A 16,849-nucleotide genomic window follows, 5' to 3' on the forward strand; every position below is an offset into this window, starting at 1 on the left:
GCTCCTCCACTGTGGATCTTTGAGTTGAGGAATTTTTGACGCAGAGGAAGAGCGGGATAAATTTGCATAGCTCCACCCACTTGACAGAGCGGCTGGGAATTCTCTGCAAGATGACCACCATGGCCCCGCAGCAATGCCGACTTGGAGCCAAAGAAGACTGGCAAGTGGTAAGCAATTGTTCACTTAAATAAGGACTCTTCTGCCCCAGATGGTGATAAGCACTAGCCTCAAGCATTTTCTTTGGGGGACGTTTCAGGCCCTATATTTTCCCCCTGACTTGCTACAGACCCAAACTAAAGGATCCCGGGCAGCCAAAACTCGCCTCTCCCAGGGACAGCTCATCCAAGTGTCAAATGAGCCCACCCTTCCCCGCTGCAAGGCGTCCTGGAATACTGAAAAACGACAGGATTGGCAACTGGCTGATGGAATGCTTTTTTCTCCCTTTCCCCTTTTTTATTTTGCCCGCTGAGAATACATGGCAAACTTTTTTCTCTTTCTGTTGTTAATACTTGAGATAAAGTCTCCTGAGAGACCAGCAAAAATTGCCGATGCTGACTGTATTTCAAGTCATCATGGCGGGGTATTGGGTAAAGTTTTCAATTAGCAATAATCACACCTCGGTTTAACCTCATGGGCTATGATACTGCCACTGCGCAAAGCTAAAGGATGCTGGGCAGCCAAAATTCACCCCTCCCAGGGACAGCTCGTTAAAGCCGTGGCTAAACTCAAAGGAGCCCTCCCTTCCCCTGCTGCAAGGCATTCTGGGAGTTGTCCCACTGAGGAATCGGGGCTGCAGGCCCCTTTGTTCTCTCCTTCACGGCAACGCCCTTCCCCTTTTTGGCCTGCCAAGCACACATGGCAAGCTACTCCCTGCTTCCTCTTCTTCTGCTGTTGTTGTTAATACTCAAGATGCTCTGGTTTCTCTTCAGAACCTGTAAATCTTTCACCTTTTACTACAGGTTTCCGTGGAGAGGAATCAATCCTGAACAGGGATCTACCTGCAGGGATTATTTTCATCAACATCTCAAGTCTTTCCTTCTGAGGGCTCCTCCACTGTGGATCTTTGAGTTGAGGAATTTTTGACGCAGAGGAAGAGCGGGATAAATTTGCATAGCTCCACCCACTTGACAGAGCGGCTGGGAATTCTCTGCAAGATGACCACCATGGCCCCGCAGCAATGCCGACTTGGAGCCAAAGAAGACTGGCAAGTGGTAAGCAATTGTTCACTTAAATAAGGACTCTTCTGCCCCAGATGGCGATAAGCACTCGCCTCAAGCATTTTCTTTGGGGGACGCTTCAGGCCCTATATTTTCCCCCTGACTTGCTACAGACCCAAACTAAAGGATCCCGGGCAGCCAAAGCTCACCTCTCCCAGGGACAGCTCATCCAAGTGTCAAATGAGCCCACCCTTTCCCGCTGCAAGGCGTCCTGGAATACTGAAAAACGACAGGATTGGCAACTGCCTGATGGAATGCTTTTTTCTCCCTCTCCCCTTTTTTATTTTGCCGGCCGAGAATACATGGCAAACTTTTTTCTCTTTCTGTTGTTAATACTTGAGATAAAGTCTCCTGAGAGACCAGCAAAAATTGCCGATGCTGACTGTATTTCAAGTCATCATGGCGGGGTATTGGGAAAAGTTTTCAATTAGCAATAATCACGCCTCGGTTTAACCTCATGGGCTATGATACTGCCACTGCGCAAAGCTAAAGGATGCTGGGCAGCCAAAATTCACCCCTCCCAGGGACAGCTCGTTAAAGCCGTGGCTAAACTCAAAGGAGCCCTCCCTTCCCCTGCTGCAAGGCATTCTGGGAGTTGTCCCACTGAGGAATCGGGGCTGCAGGCCCCTTTGTTCTCTCCTTCACGGCAACGCCCTTCCCCTTTTTGGCCTGCCAAGCACACATGGCAAGCTACTCCCTGCTTCCTCTTCTTCTGCTGTTGTTGTTAATACTCAAGATGCTCTGGTTTCTCTTCAGAACCTGTAAATCTTTCACCTTTTACTACAGGTTTCCGTGGAGAGGATCAATCCTGAACAGGGATCTACCTGCAGGGATTATTTTCATCAACATCTCAAGTCTTTCCTTCTGAGGGCTCCTCCACTGTGGATCTTTGAGTTGAGGAATTTTTGACGCAGAGGAAGAGCGGGATAAATTTGCATAGCTCCACCCACTTGACAGAGCGGCTGGGAATTCTCTGCAAGATGACCACCATGGCCCCGCAGCAATGCCGACTTGGAGCCAAAGAAGACTGGCAAGTGGTAAGCAATTGTTCACTTAAATAAGGACTCTTCTGCCCCAGATGGCGATAAGCACTCGCCTCAAGCATTTTCTTTGGGGGACGCTTCAGGCCCTATATTTTCCCCCTGACTTGCTACAGACCCAAACTAAAGGATCCCGGGCAGCCAAAGCTCACCTCTCCCAGGGACAGCTCATCCAAGTGTCAAATGAGCCCACCCTTTCCCGCTGCAAGGCGTCCTGGAATACTGAAAAACGACAGGATTGGCAACTGCCTGATGGAATGCTTTTTTCTCCCTTTCCCCTTTTTTATTTTGCCCGCCGAGAATACATGGCAAACTTTTTTCTCTTCCTGTTGTTAATACTTGAGATAAAGTCTCCTGAGAGACCAGCAAAAATTGCCGATGCTGACTGTATTTCAAGTCATCATGGCGGGGTATTGGGAAAAGTTTTCAATTAGCAATAATCACGCCTCGGTTTAACCTCATGGGCTATGATACTGCCACTGCGCAAAGCTAAAGGATGCTGGGCAGCCAAAATTCACCCCTCCCAGGGACAGCTCGTTAAAGCCGTGGCTAAACTCAAAGGAGCCCTCCCTTCCCCTGCTGCAAGGCATTCTGGGAGTTGTCCCACTGAGGAATCGGGGCTGCAGGCCCCTTTGTTCTCTCCTTCACGGCAACGCCCTTCCCCTTTTTGGCCTGCCAAGCACACATGGCAAGCTACTCCCTGCTTCCTCTTCTTCTTCTGTTGTTGTTAATACTCAAGATGCTCTGGTTTCTCTTCAGAACTTGTAAATCTTTCACCTTTTACTACAGGTTTCCGTGGAGAGGATCAATCCTGAACAGGGATCTACCTGCAGGGATTATTTTCATCAACATCTCAAGTCTTTCCTTCTGAGGGCTCCTCCACTGTGGATCTTTGAGTTGAGGAATTTTTGACGCAGAGGAAGAGCGGGATAAATTTGCATAGCTCCACCCACTTGACAGAGCGGCTGGGAATTCTCTGCAAGATGACCACCATGGCCCCGCAGCAATGCCGACTTGGAGCCAAAGAAGACTGGCAAGTGGTAAGCAATTGTTCACTTAAATAAGGACTCTTCTGCCCCAGATGGTGATAAGCACTCGCCTCAAGCATTTTCTTTGGGGGACGTTTCAGGCCCTATATTTTCCCCCTGACTTGCTACAGACCCAAACTAAAGGATCCCGGGCAGCCAAAGCTCACCTCTCCCAGGGACAGCTCATCCAAGTGTCAAATGAGCCCACCCTTCCCCGCTGCAAGGCGTCCTGGAATACTGAAAAACGACAGGATTGGCAACTGGCTGATGGAATGCTTTTTTCTCCCTTTCCCCTTTTTTATTTTGCCCGCCGAGAATACATGGCAAACTTTTTTCTCTTTCTGTTGTTAATACTTGAGATAAAGTCTCCTGAGAGACCACCAAAAATTGCCGATGCTGACTGTATTTCAAGTCATCATGGCGGGGTATTGGGAAAAGTTTTCAATTAGCAATAATCACGCCTCGGTTTAACTTCATGGGCTATGATACTGCCACTGCGCAAAGCTAAAGGATGCTGGGCAGCCAAAATTCACCTCTCCCAGGGACAGCTCGTTAAAGCCGTGGCTAAACTCAAAGGAGCCCTCCCTTCCCCTGCTGCAAGGCATTCTGGGAGTTGTCCCACTGAGGAATCGGGGCTGCAGGCCCCTTTGTTCTCTCCTTCACGGCAACGCCCTTCCCCTTTTTGGCCTGCCAAGCACACATGGCAAGCTACTCCCTGCTTCCTCTTCTTCTGCTGTTGTTGTTAATACTCAAGATGCTCTGGTTTCTCTTCAGAACCTTGTAAATCTTTCACCTTTTACTACAGGTTTCCGTGGAGAGGATCAATCCTGAACAGGGATCTACCTGCAGGGATTATTTTCATCAACATCTCAAGTCTTTCCTTCTGAGGGCTCCTCCACTGTGGATCTTTGAGTTGAGGAATTTTTGACGCAGAGGAAGAGCGGGATAAATTTGCATAGCTCCACCCACTTGACAGAGCGGCTGGGAATTCTCTGCAAGATGACCACCATGGCCCCGCAGCAATGCCGACTTGGAGCCAAAGAAGACTGGCAAGTGGTAAGCAATTGTTCACTTAAATAAGGACTCTTCTGCCCCAGATGGTGATAAGCACTCGCCTCAAGCATTTTCTTTGGGGGACGCTTTCAGGCCCTATATTTTCCCCCTGACTTGCTACAGACCCAAACTAAAGGATCCCGGGCAGCCAAAGCTCACCTCTCCCAGGGACAGCTCATCCAAGTGTCAAATGAGCCCACCCTTCCCCGCTGCAAGGCGTCCTGGAATACTGAAAAACGACAGGATTGGCAACTGGCTGATGGAATGCTTTTTTCTCCCTTTCCCCTTTTTTATTTTGCCCGCCGAGAATACATGGCAAACTTTTTTCTCTTTCTGTTGTTAATACTTGAGATAAAGTCTCCTGAGAGACCAGCAAAAATTGCCGATGCTGACTGTATTTCAAGTCATCATGGCGGGGTATTGGGAAAAGTTTTCAATTAGCAATAATCACGCCTCGGTTTAACCTCATGGGCTATGATACTGCCACTGCGCAAAGCTAAAGGATGCTGGGCAGCCAAAATTCACCCCTCCCAGGGACAGCTCGTTAAAGCCGTGGCTAAACTCAAAGGAGCCCTCCCTTCCCCTGCTGCAAGGCATTCTGGGAGTTGTCCCACTGAGGAATCGGGGCTGCAGGCCCCTTTGTTCTCTCCTTCACGGCAACGCCCTTCCCCTTTTTGGCCTGCCAAGCACACATGGCAAGCTACTCCCTGCTTCCTCTTCTTCTGCTGTTGTTGTTAATACTCAAGATGCTCTGGTTTCTCTTCAGAACCTGTAAATCTTTCACCTTTTACTACAGGTTTCCGTGGAGAGGATCAATCCTGAACAGGGATCTACCTGCAGGGATTATTTTCATCAACATCTCAAGTCTTTCCTTCTGAGGGCTCCTCCACTGTGGATCTTTGAGTTGAGGAATTTTTGACGCAGAGGAAGAGCGGGATAAATTTGCATAGCTCCACCCACTTGACAGAGCGGCTGGGAATTCTCTGCAAGATGACCACCATGGCCCCGCAGCAATGCCGACTTGGAGCCAAAGAAGACTGGCAAGTGGTAAGCAATTGTTCACTTAAATAAGGACTCTTCTGCCCCAGATGGTGATAAGCACTCGCCTCAAGCATTTTCTTTGGGGGACGTTTCAGGCCCTATATTTTCCCCCTGACTTGCTACAGACCCAAACTAAAGGATCCCGGGCAGCCAAAGCTCACCTCTCCCAGGGACAGCTCATCCAAGTGTCAAATGAGCCCACCCTTCCCCGCTGCAAGGCGTCCTGGAATACTGAAAAACGACAGGATTGGCAACTGGCTGATGGAATGCTTTTTTCTCCCTTTCCCCTTTTTTATTTTGCCCGCCGAGAATACATGGCAAACTTTTTTCTCTTTCTGTTGTTAATACTTGAGATAAAGTCTCCTGAGAGACCAGCAAAAATTGCCGATGCTGACTGTATTTCAAGTCATCATGGCGGGGTATTGGGAAAAGTTTTCAATTAGCAATAATCACGCCTCGGTTTAACCTCATGGGCTATGATACTGCCACTGCGCAAAGCTAAAGGATGCTGGGCAGCCAAAATTCACCCCTCCCAGGGACAGCTCGTTAAAGCCGTGGCTAAACTCAAAGGAGCCCTCCCTTCCCCTGCTGCAAGGCATTCTGGGAGTTGTCCCACTGAGGAATCGGGGCTGCAGGCCCCTTTGTTCTCTCCTTCACGGCAACGCCCTTCCCCTTTTTGGCCTGCCAAGCACACATGGCAAGCTACTCCCTGCTTCCTCTTCTTCTGCTGTTGTTGTTAATACTCAAGATGCTCTGGTTTCTCTTCAGAACCTGTAAATCTTTCACCTTTTACTACAGGTTTCCGTGGAGAGGATCAATCCTGAACAGGGATCTACCTGCAGGGATTATTTTCATCAACATCTCAAGTCTTTCCTTCTGAGGGCTCCTCCACTGTGGATCTTTGAGTTGAGGAATTTTTGACGCAGAGGAAGAGCGGGATAAATTTGCATAGCTCCACCCACTTGACAGAGCGGCTGGGAATTCTCTGCAAGATGACCACCATGGCCCCGCAGCAATGCCGACTTGGAGCCAAAGAAGACTGGCAAGTGGTAAGCAATTGTTCACTTAAATAAGGACTCTTCTGCCCCAGATGGTGATAAGCACTCGCCTCAAGCATTTTCTTTGGGGGACGTTTCAGGCCCTATATTTTCCCCCTGACTTGCTACAGACCCAAACTAAAGGATCCCGGGCAGCCAAAGCTCACCTCTCCCAGGGACAGCTCATCCAAGTGTCAAATGAGCCCACCCTTCCCCGCTGCAAGGCGTCCTGGAATACTGAAAAACGACAGGATTGGCAACTGGCTGATGGAATGCTTTTTTCTCCCTTTCCCCTTTTTTATTTTGCCCGCCGAGAATACATGGCAAACTTTTTTCTCTTTCTGTTGTTAATACTTGAGATAAAGTCTCCTGAGAGACCAGCAAAAATTGCCGATGCTGACTGTATTTCAAGTCATCATGGCGGGGTATTGGGAAAAGTTTTCAATTAGCAATAATCACGCCTCGGTTTAACCTCATGGGCTATGATACTGCCACTGCGCAAAGCTAAAGGATGCTGGGCAGCCAAAATTCACCCCTCCCAGGGACAGCTCGTTAAAGCCGTGGCTAAACTCAAAGGAGCCCTCCCTTCCCCTGCTGCAAGGCATTCTGGGAGTTGTCCCACTGAGGAATCGGGGCTGCAGGCCCCTTTGTTCTCTCCTTCACGGCAACGCCCTTCCCCTTTTTGGCCTGCCAAGCACACATGGCAAGCTACTCCCTGCTTCCTCTTCTTCTGCTGTTGTTGTTAATACTCAAGATGCTCTGGTTTCTCTTCAGAACCTGTAAATCTTTCACCTTTTACTACAGGTTTCCGTGGAGAGGATCAATCCTGAACAGGGATCTACCTGCAGGGATTATTTTCATCAACATCTCAAGTCTTTCCTTCTGAGGGCTCCTCCACTGTGGATCTTTGAGTTGAGGAATTTTTGACGCAGAGGAAGAGCGGGATAAATTTGCATAGCTCCACCCACTTGACAGAGCGGCTGGGAATTCTCTGCAAGATGACCACCATGGCCCCGCAGCAATGCCGACTTGGAGCCAAAGAAGACTGGCAAGTGGTAAGCAATTGTTCACTTAAATAAGGACTCTTCTGCCCCAGATGGTGATAAGCACTCGCCTCAAGCATTTTCTTTGGGGGACGTTTCAGGCCCTATATTTTCCCCCTGACTTGCTACAGACCCAAACTAAAGGATCCCGGGCAGCCAAAGCTCACCTCTCCCAGGGACAGCTCATCCAAGTGTCAAATGAGCCCACCCTTCCCCGCTGCAAGGCGTCCTGGAATACTGAAAAACGACAGGATTGGCAACTGGCCTGATGGAATGCTTTTTTCTCCCTTTCCCCTTTTTTATTTTGCCCGCCGAGAATACATGGCAAACTTTTTTCTCTTTCTGTTGTTAATACTTGAGATAAAGTCTCCTGAGAGACCAGCAAAAATTGCCGATGCTGACTGTATTTCAAGTCATCATGGCGGGGTATTGGGAAAAGTTTTCAATTAGCAATAATCACGCCTCGGTTTAACCTCATGGGCTATGATACTGCCACTGCGCAAAGCTAAAGGATGCTGGGCAGCCAAAATTCACCCCTCCCAGGGACAGCTCGTTAAAGCCGTGGCTAAACTCAAAGGAGCCCTCCCTTCCCCTGCTGCAAGGCATTCTGGGAGTTGTCCCACTGAGGAATCGGGGCTGCAGGCCCCTTTGTTCTCTCCTTCACGGCAACGCCCTTCCCCTTTTTGGCCTGCCAAGCACACATGGCAAGCTACTCCCTGCTTCCTCTTCTTCTGCTGTTGTTGTTAATACTCAAGATGCTCTGGTTTCTCTTCAGAACCTGTAAATCTTTCACCTTTTACTACAGGTTTCCGTGGAGAGGATCAATCCTGAACAGGGATCTACCTGCAGGGATTATTTTCATCAACATCTCAAGTCTTTCCTTCTGAGGGCTCCTCCACTGTGGATCTTTGAGTTGAGGAATTTTTGACGCAGAGGAAGAGCGGGATAAATTTGCATAGCTCCACCCACTTGACAGAGCGGCTGGGAATTCTCTGCAAGATGACCACCATGGCCCCGCAGCAATGCCGACTTGGAGCCAAAGAAGACTGGCAAGTGGTAAGCAATTGTTCACTTAAATAAGGACTCTTCTGCCCCAGATGGTGATAAGCACTCGCCTCAAGCATTTTCTTTGGGGGACGTTTCAGGCCCTATATTTTCCCCCTGACTTGCTACAGACCCAAACTAAAGGATCCCGGGCAGCCAAAGCTCACCTCTCCCAGGGACAGCTCATCCAAGTGTCAAATGAGCCCACCCTTCCCCGCTGCAAGGCGTCCTGGAATACTGAAAAACGACAGGATTGGCAACTGGCTGATGGAATGCTTTTTTCTCCCTTTCCCCTTTTTTATTTTGCCCGCCGAGAATACATGGCAAACTTTTTTCTCTTTCTGTTGTTAATACTTGAGATAAAGTCTCCTGAGAGACCAGCAAAAATTGCCGATGCTGACTGTATTTCAAGTCATCATGGCGGGGTATTGGGAAAAGTTTTCAATTAGCAATAATCACGCCTCGGTTTAACCTCATGGGCTATGATACTGCCACTGCGCAAAGCTAAAGGATGCTGGGCAGCCAAAATTCACCCCTCCCAGGGACAGCTCGTTAAAGCCGTGGCTAAACTCAAAGGAGCCCTCCCTTCCCCTGCTGCAAGGCATTCTGGGAGTTGTCCCACTGAGGAATCGGGGCTGCAGGCCCCTTTGTTCTCTCCTTCACGGCAACGCCCTTCCCCTTTTTGGCCTGCCAAGCACACATGGCAAGCTACTCCCTGCTTCCTCTTCTTCTGCTGTTGTTGTTAATACTCAAGATGCTCTGGTTTCTCTTCAGAACCTGTAAATCTTTCACCTTTTACTACAGGTTTCCGTGGAGAGGATCAATCCTGAACAGGGATCTACCTGCAGGGATTATTTTCATCAACATCTCAAGTCTTTCCTTCTGAGGGCTCCTCCACTGTGGATCTTTGAGTTGAGGAATTTTTGACGCAGAGGAAGAGCGGGATAAATTTGCATAGCTCCACCCACTTGACAGAGCGGCTGGGAATTCTCTGCAAGATGACCACCATGGCCCCGCAGCAATGCCGACTTGGAGCCAAAGAAGACTGGCAAGTGGTAAGCAATTGTTCACTTAAATAAGGACTCTTCTGCCCCAGATGGTGATAAGCACTCGCCTCAAGCATTTTCTTTGGGGGACGTTTCAGGCCCTATATTTTCCCCCTGACTTGCTACAGACCCAAACTAAAGGATCCCGGGCAGCCAAAGCTCACCTCTCCCAGGGACAGCTCATCCAAGTGTCAAATGAGCCCACCCTTCCCCGCTGCAAGGCGTCCTGGAATACTGAAAAACGACAGGATTGGCAACTGGCTGATGGAATGCTTTTTTCTCCCTTTCCCCTTTTTTATTTTGCCCGCCGAGAATACATGGCAAACTTTTTTCTCTTTCTGTTGTTAATACTTGAGATAAAGTCTCCTGAGAGACCAGCAAAAATTGCCGATGCTGACTGTATTTCAAGTCATCATGGCGGGGTATTGGGAAAAGTTTTCAATTAGCAATAATCACGCCTCGGTTTAACCTCATGGGCTATGATACTGCCACTGCGCAAAGCTAAAGGATGCTGGGCAGCCAAAATTCACCCCTCCCAGGGACAGCTCGTTAAAGCCGTGGCTAAACTCAAAGGAGCCCTCCCTTCCCCTGCTGCAAGGCATTCTGGGAGTTGTCCCACTGAGGAATCGGGGCTGCAGGCCCCTTTGTTCTCTCCTTCACGGCAACGCCCTTCCCCTTTTTGGCCTGCCAAGCACACATGGCAAGCTACTCCCTGCTTCCTCTTCTTCTGCTGTTGTTGTTAATACTCAAGATGCTCTGGTTTCTCTTCAGAACCTGTAAATCTTTCACCTTTTACTACAGGTTTCCGTGGAGAGGATCAATCCTGAACAGGGATCTACCTGCAGGGATTATTTTCATCAACATCTCAAGTCTTTCCTTCTGAGGGCTCCTCCACTGTGGATCTTTGAGTTGAGGAATTTTTGACGCAGAGGAAGAGCGGGATAAATTTGCATAGCTCCACCCACTTGACAGAGCGGCTGGGAATTCTCTGCAAGATGACCACCATGGCCCCGCAGCAATGCCGACTTGGAGCCAAAGAAGACTGGCAAGTGGTAAGCAATTGTTCACTTAAATAAGGACTCTTCTGCCCCAGATGGTGATAAGCACTCGCCTCAAGCATTTTCTTTGGGGGACGTTTCAGGCCCTATATTTTCCCCCTGACTTGCTACAGACCCAAACTAAAGGATCCCGGGCAGCCAAAGCTCACCTCTCCCAGGGACAGCTCATCCAAGTGTCAAATGAGCCCACCCTTCCCCGCTGCAAGGCGTCCTGGAATACTGAAAAACGACAGGATTGGCAACTGGCCTGATGGAATGCTTTTTTCTCCCTTTCCCCTTTTTTATTTTGCCCGCCGAGAATACATGGCAAACTTTTTTCTCTTTCTGTTGTTAATACTTGAGATAAAGTCTCCTGAGAGACCAGCAAAACTTGCCGATGCTGACTGTATTTCAAGTCATCATGGCGGGGTATTGGGAAAAGTTTTCAATTAGCAATAATCACGCCTCGGTTTAACCTCATGGGCTATGATACTGCCACTGCGCAAAGCTAAAGGATGCTGGGCAGCCAAAATTCACCCCTCCCAGGGACAGCTCGTTAAAGCCGTGGCTAAACTCAAAGGAGCCCTCCCTTCCCCTGCTGCAAGGCATTCTGGGAGTTGTCCCACTGAGGAATCGGGGCTGCAGGCCCCTTTGTTCTCTCCTTCACGGCAACGCCCTTCCCCTTTTTGGCCTGCCAAGCACACATGGCAAGCTACTCCCTGCTTCCTCTTCTTCTGCTGTTGTTGTTAATACTCAAGATGCTCTGGTTTCTCTTCAGAACCTGTAAATCTTTCACCTTTTACTACAGGTTTCCGTGGAGAGGATCAATCCTGAACAGGGATCTACCTGCAGGGATTATTTTCATCAACATCTCAAGTCTTTCCTTCTGAGGGCTCCTCCACTGTGGATCTTTGAGTTGAGGAATTTTTGACGCAGAGGAAGAGCGGGATAAATTTGCATAGCTCCACCCACTTGACAGAGCGGCTGGGAATTCTCTGCAAGATGACCACCATGGCCCCGCAGCAATGCCGACTTGGAGCCAAAGAAGACTGGCAAGTGGTAAGCAATTGTTCACTTAAATAAGGACTCTTCTGCCCCAGATGGTGATAAGCACTCGCCTCAAGCATTTTCTTTGGGGGACGTTTCAGGCCCTATATTTTCCCCCTGACTTGCTACAGACCCAAACTAAAGGATCCCGGGCAGCCAAAGCTCACCTCTCCCAGGGACAGCTCATCCAAGTGTCAAATGAGCCCACCCTTCCCCGCTGCAAGGCGTCCTGGAATACTGAAAAACGACAGGATTGGCAACTGCCTGATGGAATGCTTTTTTCTCCCTTTCCCCTTTTTTATTTTGCCCGCCGAGAATACATGGCAAACTTTTTTCTCTTTCTGTTGTTAATACTTGAGATAAAGTCTCCTGAGAGACCAGCAAAAATTGCCGATGCTGACTGTATTTCAAGTCATCATGGCGGGGTATTGGGAAAAGTTTTCAATTAGCAATAATCACGCCTCGGTTTAACCTCATGGGCTATGATACTGCCACTGCGCAAAGCTAAAGGATGCCGGGCAGCCAAAATTCACCCCTCCCAGGGACAGCTCGTTAAAGCCGTGGCTAAACTCAAAGGAGCCCTCCCTTCCCCTGCTGCAAGGCATTCTGGGAGTTGTCCCACTGAGGAATCAGGGCTGCAGGCCCCTTTGTTCTCTCCTTCACGGCAACGCCCTTCCCCTTTTTGGCCTGCCAAGCACACATGGCAAGCTACTCCCTGCTTCCTCTTCTTCTGCTGTTGTTGTTAATACTCAAGATGCTCTGGTTTCTCTTCAGAACCTGTAAATCTTTCACCTTTTACTACAGGTTTCCGTGGAGAGGATCAATCCTGAACAGGGATCTACCTGCAGGGATTATTTTCATCAACATCTCAAGTCTTTCCTTCTGAGGGCTCCTCCACTGTGGATCTTTGAGTTGAGGAATTTTTGACGCAGAGGAAGAGCGGGATAAATTTGCATAGCTCCACCCACTTGACAGAGCGTCTGGGAATTCTCTGCAAGATGACCACCATGGCCCCGCAGCAATGCCGACTTGGAGCCAAAGAAGACTGGCAAGTGGTAAGCAATTGTTCACTTAAATAAGGACTCTTCTGCCCCAGATGGCGATAAGCACTCGCCTCAAGCATTTTCTTTGGGGGACACTTCAGGCCCTATATTTTCCCCCTGACTTGCTACAGACCCAAATTAAAGGATCCCGGGCAGCCAAAGCTCACCTCTCCCAGTGACAGCTCATCCAAGTGTCAAATGAGCCCACCCTTCCCCGCTGCAAGGCGTCCTGGAATACTGAAAAACGACAGGATTGGCAACTGCCTGATGGAATGCTTTTTTCTCCCTTTCCCCTTTTTTATTTTGCCCGCCGAGAATACATGGCAAACTTTTTTCTCTTTCTGTTGTTAATACTTGAGATAAAGTCTCCTGAGAGACCACCAAAAATTGCCGATGCTGACTGTATTTCAAGTCATCATGGCGGGGTATTGGGAAAAGTTTTCAATTAGCAATAATCACGCCTCGGTTTAACCTCATGGGCTATGATACTGCCACTGCGCAAAGCTAAAGGATGCTGGGCAGCCAAAATTCACCCCTCCCAGGGACAGCTCGTTAAAGCCGTGGCTAAACTCAAAGGAGCCCTCCCTTCCCCTGCTGCAAGGCATTCTGGGAGTTGTCCCACTGAGGAATCGGGGCTGCAGGCCCCTTTGTTCTCTCCTTCACGGCAACGCCCTTCCCCTTTTTGGCCTGCCAAGCACACATGGCAAGCTACTCCCTGCTTCCTCTTCTTCTGCTGTTGTTGTTAATACTCAAGATGCTCTGGTTTCTCTTCAGAACCTGTAAATCTTTCACCTTTTACTACAGGTTTCCGTGGAGAGGATCAATCCTGAACAGGGATCTACCTGCAGGGATTATTTTCATCAACATCTCAAGTCTTTCCTTCTGAGGGCTCCTCCACTGTGGATCTTTGAGTTGAGGAATTTTTGACGCAGAGGAAGAGCGGGATAAATTTGCATAGCTCCACCCACTTGACAGAGCGGCTGGGAATTCTCTGCAAGATGACCACCATGGCCCCGCAGCAATGCCGACTTGGAGCCAAAGAAGACTGGCAAGTGGTAAGCAATTGTTCACTTAAATAAGGACTCTTCTGCCCCAGATGGTGATAAGCACTCGCCTCAAGCATTTTCTTTGGGGGACGTTTCAGGCCCTATATTTTCCCCCTGACTTGCTACAGACCCAAACTAAAGGATCCCGGGCAGCCAAAGCTCACCTCTCCCAGGGACAGCTCATCCAAGTGTCAAATGAGCCCACCCTTCCCCGCTGCAAGGCGTCCTGGAATACTGAAAAACGACAGGATTGGACAACTGCCTGATGGAATGCTTTTTTCTCCTCTTTCCCCTTTTTTATTTTGCCCGCCGAGAATACATGGCAAACTTTTTCTCTTTCTGTTGTTAATACTTGAGATAAAGTCTCCTGAGAGACCAGCAAAAATTGCCGATGCTGACTGTATTTCAAGTCATCATGGCGGGGTATTGGGAAAAGTTTTCAATTAGCAATAATCACGCCTCGGTTTAACCTCATGGGCTATGATACTGCCACTGCGCAAAGCTAAAGGATGCTGGGCAGCCAAAATTCACCCCTCCCAGGGACAGCTCGTTAAAGCCGTGGCTAAACTCAAAGGAGCCCTCCCTTCCCCTGCTGCAAGGCATTCTGGGAGTTGTCCCACTGAGGAATCGGGGCTGCAGGCCCCTTTGTTCTCTCCTTCACGGCAACGCCCTTCCCCTTTTTGGCCTGCCAAGCACACATGGCAAGCTACTCCCTGCTTCCTCTTCTTCTGCTGTTGTTGTTAATACTCAAGATGCTCTGGTTTCTCTTCAGAACCTGTAAATCTTTCACCTTTTACTACAGGTTTCCGTGGAGAGGATCAATCCTGAACAGGGATCTACCTGCAGGGATTATTTTCATCAACATCTCAAGTCTTTCCTTCTGAGGGCTCCTCCACTGTGGATCTTTGAGTTGAGGAATTTTTGACGCAGAGGAAGAGCGGGATAAATTTGCATAGCTCCACCCACTTGACAGAGCGGCTGGGAATTCTCTGCAAGATGACCACCATGGCCCCGCAGCAATGCCGACTTGGAGCCAAAGAAGACTGGCAAGTGGTAAGCAATTGTTCACTTAAATAAGGACTCTTCTGCCCCAGATGGCGATAAGCACTCGCCTCAAGCATTTTCTTTGGGGGACGTTTCAGGCCCTATATTTTCCCCCTGACTTGCTACAGACCCAAATTAAAGGATCCCGGGCAGCCAAAGCTCACCTCTCCCAGGGACAGCTCATCCAAGTGTCAAATGAGCCCACCCTTCCCCGCTGCAAGGCGTCCTGGAATACTGAAAAACGATAGGATTAGCAACTGCCTGATGGAATGCTTTTTTCTCCCTTTCCCCTTTTTTATTTTGCCCGCCGAGAATACATGGCAAACTTTTTTCTCTTTCTGTTGTTAATACTTGAGATAAAGTCTCCTGAGAGACCAGCAAAACTTGCCGATGCTGACTGTATTTCAAGTCATCATGGCGGGGTATTGGGTAAAGTTTTCAATTAGCAATAATCACGCCTCGGTTTAACCTCATGGGCTATGATACTGCCACTGCGCAAAGCTAAAGGATGCTGGGCAGCCAAAATTCACCCCTCCCAGGGACAGCTCGTTAAAGCCGTGGCTAAACTCAAAGGAGCCCTCCCTTCCCCTGCTGCAAGGCATTCTGGGAGTTGTCCCACTGAGGAATCGGGGCTGCAGGCCCCTTTGTTCTCTTCCTTCACGGCAACGCCCTTCCCCTTTTTGGCCTGCCAAGCACACATGGCAAGCTACTCCCTGCTTCCTCTTCTTCTGCTGTTGTTGTTAATACTCAAGATGCTCTGGTTTCTCTTCAGAACCTGTAAATCTTTCACCTTTTACTACAGGTTTCCGTGGAGAGGATCAATCCTGAACAGGGATCTACCTGCAGGGATTATTTTCATCAACATCTCAAGTCTTTCCTTCTGAGGGCTCCTCCACTGTGGATCTTTGAGTTGAGGAATTTTTGACGCAGAGGAAGAGCGGGATAAATTTGCATAGCTCCACCCACTTGACAGAGCGGCTGGGAATTCTCTGCAAGATGACCACCATGGCCCCGCAGCAATGCCGACTTGGAGCCAAAGAAGACTGGCAAGTGGTAAGCAATTGTTCACTTAAATAAGGACTCTTCTGCCCCAGATGGTGATAAGCACTCGCCTCAAGCATTTTCTTTGGGGGACATTTCAGGCCCTATATTTTCCCCCTGACTTGCTACAGACCCAAACTAAAGGATCCCGGGCAGCCAAAGCTCACCTCTCCCAGGGACAGCTCATCCAAGTGTCAAATGAGCCCACCCTTCCCCGCTGCAAGGCGTCCTGGAATACTGAAAAACGACAGGATTGGCAACTGGCTGATGGAATGCTTTTTTCTCCCTTTCCCCTTTTTTATTTTGCCCGCCGAGAATACATGGCAAACTTTTTTCTCTTTCTGTTGTTAATCCTTGAGATAAAGTCTCCTGAGAGACCAGCAAAAATTGCCGATGCTGACTGTATTTCAAGTCATCATGGCGGGGTATTGGGAAAAGTTTTCAATTAGCAATAATCACGCCTCGGTTTAACCTCATGGGCTATGATACTGCCACTGCGCAAAGCTAAAGGATGCTGGGCAGCCAAAATTCACCCCTCCCAGGGACAGCTCGTTAAAGCCGTGGCTAAACTCAAAGGAGCCCTCCCTTCCCCTGCTGCAAGGCATTCTGGGAGTTGTCCCACTGAGGAATCCGGGCTGCAGGCCCCTTTGTTCTCTCCTTCACGGCAACGCCCTTCCCCTTTTTGGCCTGCCAAGCACACATTGCAAGCTACTCCCTGCTTCCTCTTCTTCTGCTGTTGTTGTTAATACTCAAGATGCTCTGGTTTCTCTTCAGAACCTGTAAATCTTTCACCTTTTACTACAGGTTTTTGTGGAGAGGATCAATCCTAAACAGGGATCTACCTGCAGGGATTATTTTCATCAACATCTCAAGTCTTTCCTTCTGAGGGCTCCTCCACTGTAGATCTTTGAGTTGAGGAATTTTTGACGCAGAGGAAGAGCGGGATAAATTTGCATAGCTCCACCCACTTGACAGAGCGGCTGGGAATTCTCTGCAAGATGACCACCATGGCCCCGCAGCAATGCCGACTTGGAGCCAAAGA

At 49.1% G+C, this 16,849-nt stretch overlaps 31 non-coding genes across 31 annotated transcripts; 15 read left to right on the forward strand and 16 right to left on the reverse strand.

Moving 5' to 3' along the window:
• Positions 1-520: 520 nt before the first annotated feature.
• On the reverse strand, positions 521-661 carry LOC138781178 (U4 spliceosomal RNA). Its single transcript, XR_011361449.1, has one exon. It is a non-coding gene; the product is annotated as a U4 spliceosomal RNA (small nuclear RNA).
• A 248-nt stretch (positions 662-909) lies between these two features.
• Positions 910-1,024, forward strand: LOC138781804 (U5 spliceosomal RNA). The gene has a single exon (XR_011361527.1). It is a non-coding gene; the product is annotated as a U5 spliceosomal RNA (small nuclear RNA).
• Positions 1,025-1,564: 540 nt separating this feature from the next.
• On the reverse strand, positions 1,565-1,705 carry LOC138780865 (U4 spliceosomal RNA). Its single transcript, XR_011361362.1, has one exon. It is a non-coding gene; the product is annotated as a U4 spliceosomal RNA (small nuclear RNA).
• Positions 1,706-1,953: 248 nt separating this feature from the next.
• LOC138781594 (U5 spliceosomal RNA) lies at positions 1,954-2,067 on the forward strand. Its single transcript, XR_011361491.1, has one exon. It is a non-coding gene; the product is annotated as a U5 spliceosomal RNA (small nuclear RNA).
• A 540-nt stretch (positions 2,068-2,607) lies between these two features.
• Positions 2,608-2,748, reverse strand: LOC138780871 (U4 spliceosomal RNA). Its single transcript, XR_011361364.1, has one exon. It is a non-coding gene; the product is annotated as a U4 spliceosomal RNA (small nuclear RNA).
• A 248-nt stretch (positions 2,749-2,996) lies between these two features.
• LOC138781486 (U5 spliceosomal RNA) lies at positions 2,997-3,110 on the forward strand. The gene has a single exon (XR_011361481.1). It is a non-coding gene; the product is annotated as a U5 spliceosomal RNA (small nuclear RNA).
• Positions 3,111-3,650: 540 nt separating this feature from the next.
• LOC138781188 (U4 spliceosomal RNA) lies at positions 3,651-3,791 on the reverse strand. Its single transcript, XR_011361450.1, has one exon. It is a non-coding gene; the product is annotated as a U4 spliceosomal RNA (small nuclear RNA).
• Positions 3,792-4,039: 248 nt separating this feature from the next.
• On the forward strand, positions 4,040-4,154 carry LOC138781806 (U5 spliceosomal RNA). Its single transcript, XR_011361529.1, has one exon. It is a non-coding gene; the product is annotated as a U5 spliceosomal RNA (small nuclear RNA).
• A 541-nt stretch (positions 4,155-4,695) lies between these two features.
• Positions 4,696-4,836, reverse strand: LOC138780884 (U4 spliceosomal RNA). Its single transcript, XR_011361367.1, has one exon. It is a non-coding gene; the product is annotated as a U4 spliceosomal RNA (small nuclear RNA).
• A 248-nt stretch (positions 4,837-5,084) lies between these two features.
• Positions 5,085-5,198, forward strand: LOC138781605 (U5 spliceosomal RNA). The gene has a single exon (XR_011361492.1). It is a non-coding gene; the product is annotated as a U5 spliceosomal RNA (small nuclear RNA).
• Positions 5,199-5,738: 540 nt separating this feature from the next.
• LOC138780896 (U4 spliceosomal RNA) lies at positions 5,739-5,879 on the reverse strand. The gene has a single exon (XR_011361368.1). It is a non-coding gene; the product is annotated as a U4 spliceosomal RNA (small nuclear RNA).
• Positions 5,880-6,127: 248 nt separating this feature from the next.
• Positions 6,128-6,241, forward strand: LOC138781616 (U5 spliceosomal RNA). Its single transcript, XR_011361493.1, has one exon. It is a non-coding gene; the product is annotated as a U5 spliceosomal RNA (small nuclear RNA).
• Positions 6,242-6,781: 540 nt separating this feature from the next.
• LOC138780907 (U4 spliceosomal RNA) lies at positions 6,782-6,922 on the reverse strand. The gene has a single exon (XR_011361369.1). It is a non-coding gene; the product is annotated as a U4 spliceosomal RNA (small nuclear RNA).
• Positions 6,923-7,170: 248 nt separating this feature from the next.
• On the forward strand, positions 7,171-7,284 carry LOC138781627 (U5 spliceosomal RNA). Its single transcript, XR_011361494.1, has one exon. It is a non-coding gene; the product is annotated as a U5 spliceosomal RNA (small nuclear RNA).
• Positions 7,285-7,825: 541 nt separating this feature from the next.
• LOC138780918 (U4 spliceosomal RNA) lies at positions 7,826-7,966 on the reverse strand. The gene has a single exon (XR_011361370.1). It is a non-coding gene; the product is annotated as a U4 spliceosomal RNA (small nuclear RNA).
• A 248-nt stretch (positions 7,967-8,214) lies between these two features.
• Positions 8,215-8,328, forward strand: LOC138781638 (U5 spliceosomal RNA). The gene has a single exon (XR_011361495.1). It is a non-coding gene; the product is annotated as a U5 spliceosomal RNA (small nuclear RNA).
• A 540-nt stretch (positions 8,329-8,868) lies between these two features.
• Positions 8,869-9,009, reverse strand: LOC138780929 (U4 spliceosomal RNA). Its single transcript, XR_011361371.1, has one exon. It is a non-coding gene; the product is annotated as a U4 spliceosomal RNA (small nuclear RNA).
• A 248-nt stretch (positions 9,010-9,257) lies between these two features.
• LOC138781649 (U5 spliceosomal RNA) lies at positions 9,258-9,371 on the forward strand. The gene has a single exon (XR_011361496.1). It is a non-coding gene; the product is annotated as a U5 spliceosomal RNA (small nuclear RNA).
• Positions 9,372-9,911: 540 nt separating this feature from the next.
• On the reverse strand, positions 9,912-10,052 carry LOC138780940 (U4 spliceosomal RNA). Its single transcript, XR_011361372.1, has one exon. It is a non-coding gene; the product is annotated as a U4 spliceosomal RNA (small nuclear RNA).
• Positions 10,053-10,300: 248 nt separating this feature from the next.
• On the forward strand, positions 10,301-10,414 carry LOC138781660 (U5 spliceosomal RNA). The gene has a single exon (XR_011361497.1). It is a non-coding gene; the product is annotated as a U5 spliceosomal RNA (small nuclear RNA).
• Positions 10,415-10,955: 541 nt separating this feature from the next.
• Positions 10,956-11,096, reverse strand: LOC138781266 (U4 spliceosomal RNA). Its single transcript, XR_011361457.1, has one exon. It is a non-coding gene; the product is annotated as a U4 spliceosomal RNA (small nuclear RNA).
• Positions 11,097-11,344: 248 nt separating this feature from the next.
• On the forward strand, positions 11,345-11,458 carry LOC138781671 (U5 spliceosomal RNA). Its single transcript, XR_011361498.1, has one exon. It is a non-coding gene; the product is annotated as a U5 spliceosomal RNA (small nuclear RNA).
• A 540-nt stretch (positions 11,459-11,998) lies between these two features.
• Positions 11,999-12,139, reverse strand: LOC138780953 (U4 spliceosomal RNA). Its single transcript, XR_011361373.1, has one exon. It is a non-coding gene; the product is annotated as a U4 spliceosomal RNA (small nuclear RNA).
• Positions 12,140-12,387: 248 nt separating this feature from the next.
• LOC138781682 (U5 spliceosomal RNA) lies at positions 12,388-12,501 on the forward strand. The gene has a single exon (XR_011361499.1). It is a non-coding gene; the product is annotated as a U5 spliceosomal RNA (small nuclear RNA).
• A 540-nt stretch (positions 12,502-13,041) lies between these two features.
• LOC138780820 (U4 spliceosomal RNA) lies at positions 13,042-13,182 on the reverse strand. Its single transcript, XR_011361354.1, has one exon. It is a non-coding gene; the product is annotated as a U4 spliceosomal RNA (small nuclear RNA).
• Positions 13,183-13,430: 248 nt separating this feature from the next.
• On the forward strand, positions 13,431-13,544 carry LOC138781705 (U5 spliceosomal RNA). The gene has a single exon (XR_011361501.1). It is a non-coding gene; the product is annotated as a U5 spliceosomal RNA (small nuclear RNA).
• A 541-nt stretch (positions 13,545-14,085) lies between these two features.
• On the reverse strand, positions 14,086-14,226 carry LOC138780964 (U4 spliceosomal RNA). The gene has a single exon (XR_011361374.1). It is a non-coding gene; the product is annotated as a U4 spliceosomal RNA (small nuclear RNA).
• A 248-nt stretch (positions 14,227-14,474) lies between these two features.
• Positions 14,475-14,588, forward strand: LOC138781716 (U5 spliceosomal RNA). Its single transcript, XR_011361502.1, has one exon. It is a non-coding gene; the product is annotated as a U5 spliceosomal RNA (small nuclear RNA).
• A 540-nt stretch (positions 14,589-15,128) lies between these two features.
• On the reverse strand, positions 15,129-15,269 carry LOC138781299 (U4 spliceosomal RNA). Its single transcript, XR_011361464.1, has one exon. It is a non-coding gene; the product is annotated as a U4 spliceosomal RNA (small nuclear RNA).
• A 249-nt stretch (positions 15,270-15,518) lies between these two features.
• LOC138781727 (U5 spliceosomal RNA) lies at positions 15,519-15,632 on the forward strand. The gene has a single exon (XR_011361503.1). It is a non-coding gene; the product is annotated as a U5 spliceosomal RNA (small nuclear RNA).
• A 540-nt stretch (positions 15,633-16,172) lies between these two features.
• LOC138780975 (U4 spliceosomal RNA) lies at positions 16,173-16,313 on the reverse strand. Its single transcript, XR_011361375.1, has one exon. It is a non-coding gene; the product is annotated as a U4 spliceosomal RNA (small nuclear RNA).
• Between the last annotated feature and the right edge of the window lie 536 nt (positions 16,314-16,849).

This window comes from Dendropsophus ebraccatus, chromosome 1 (genome assembly GCF_027789765.1).
Source record: "Dendropsophus ebraccatus isolate aDenEbr1 chromosome 1, aDenEbr1.pat, whole genome shotgun sequence".
NCBI lineage: Eukaryota > Metazoa > Chordata > Amphibia > Anura > Hylidae > Dendropsophus > Dendropsophus ebraccatus.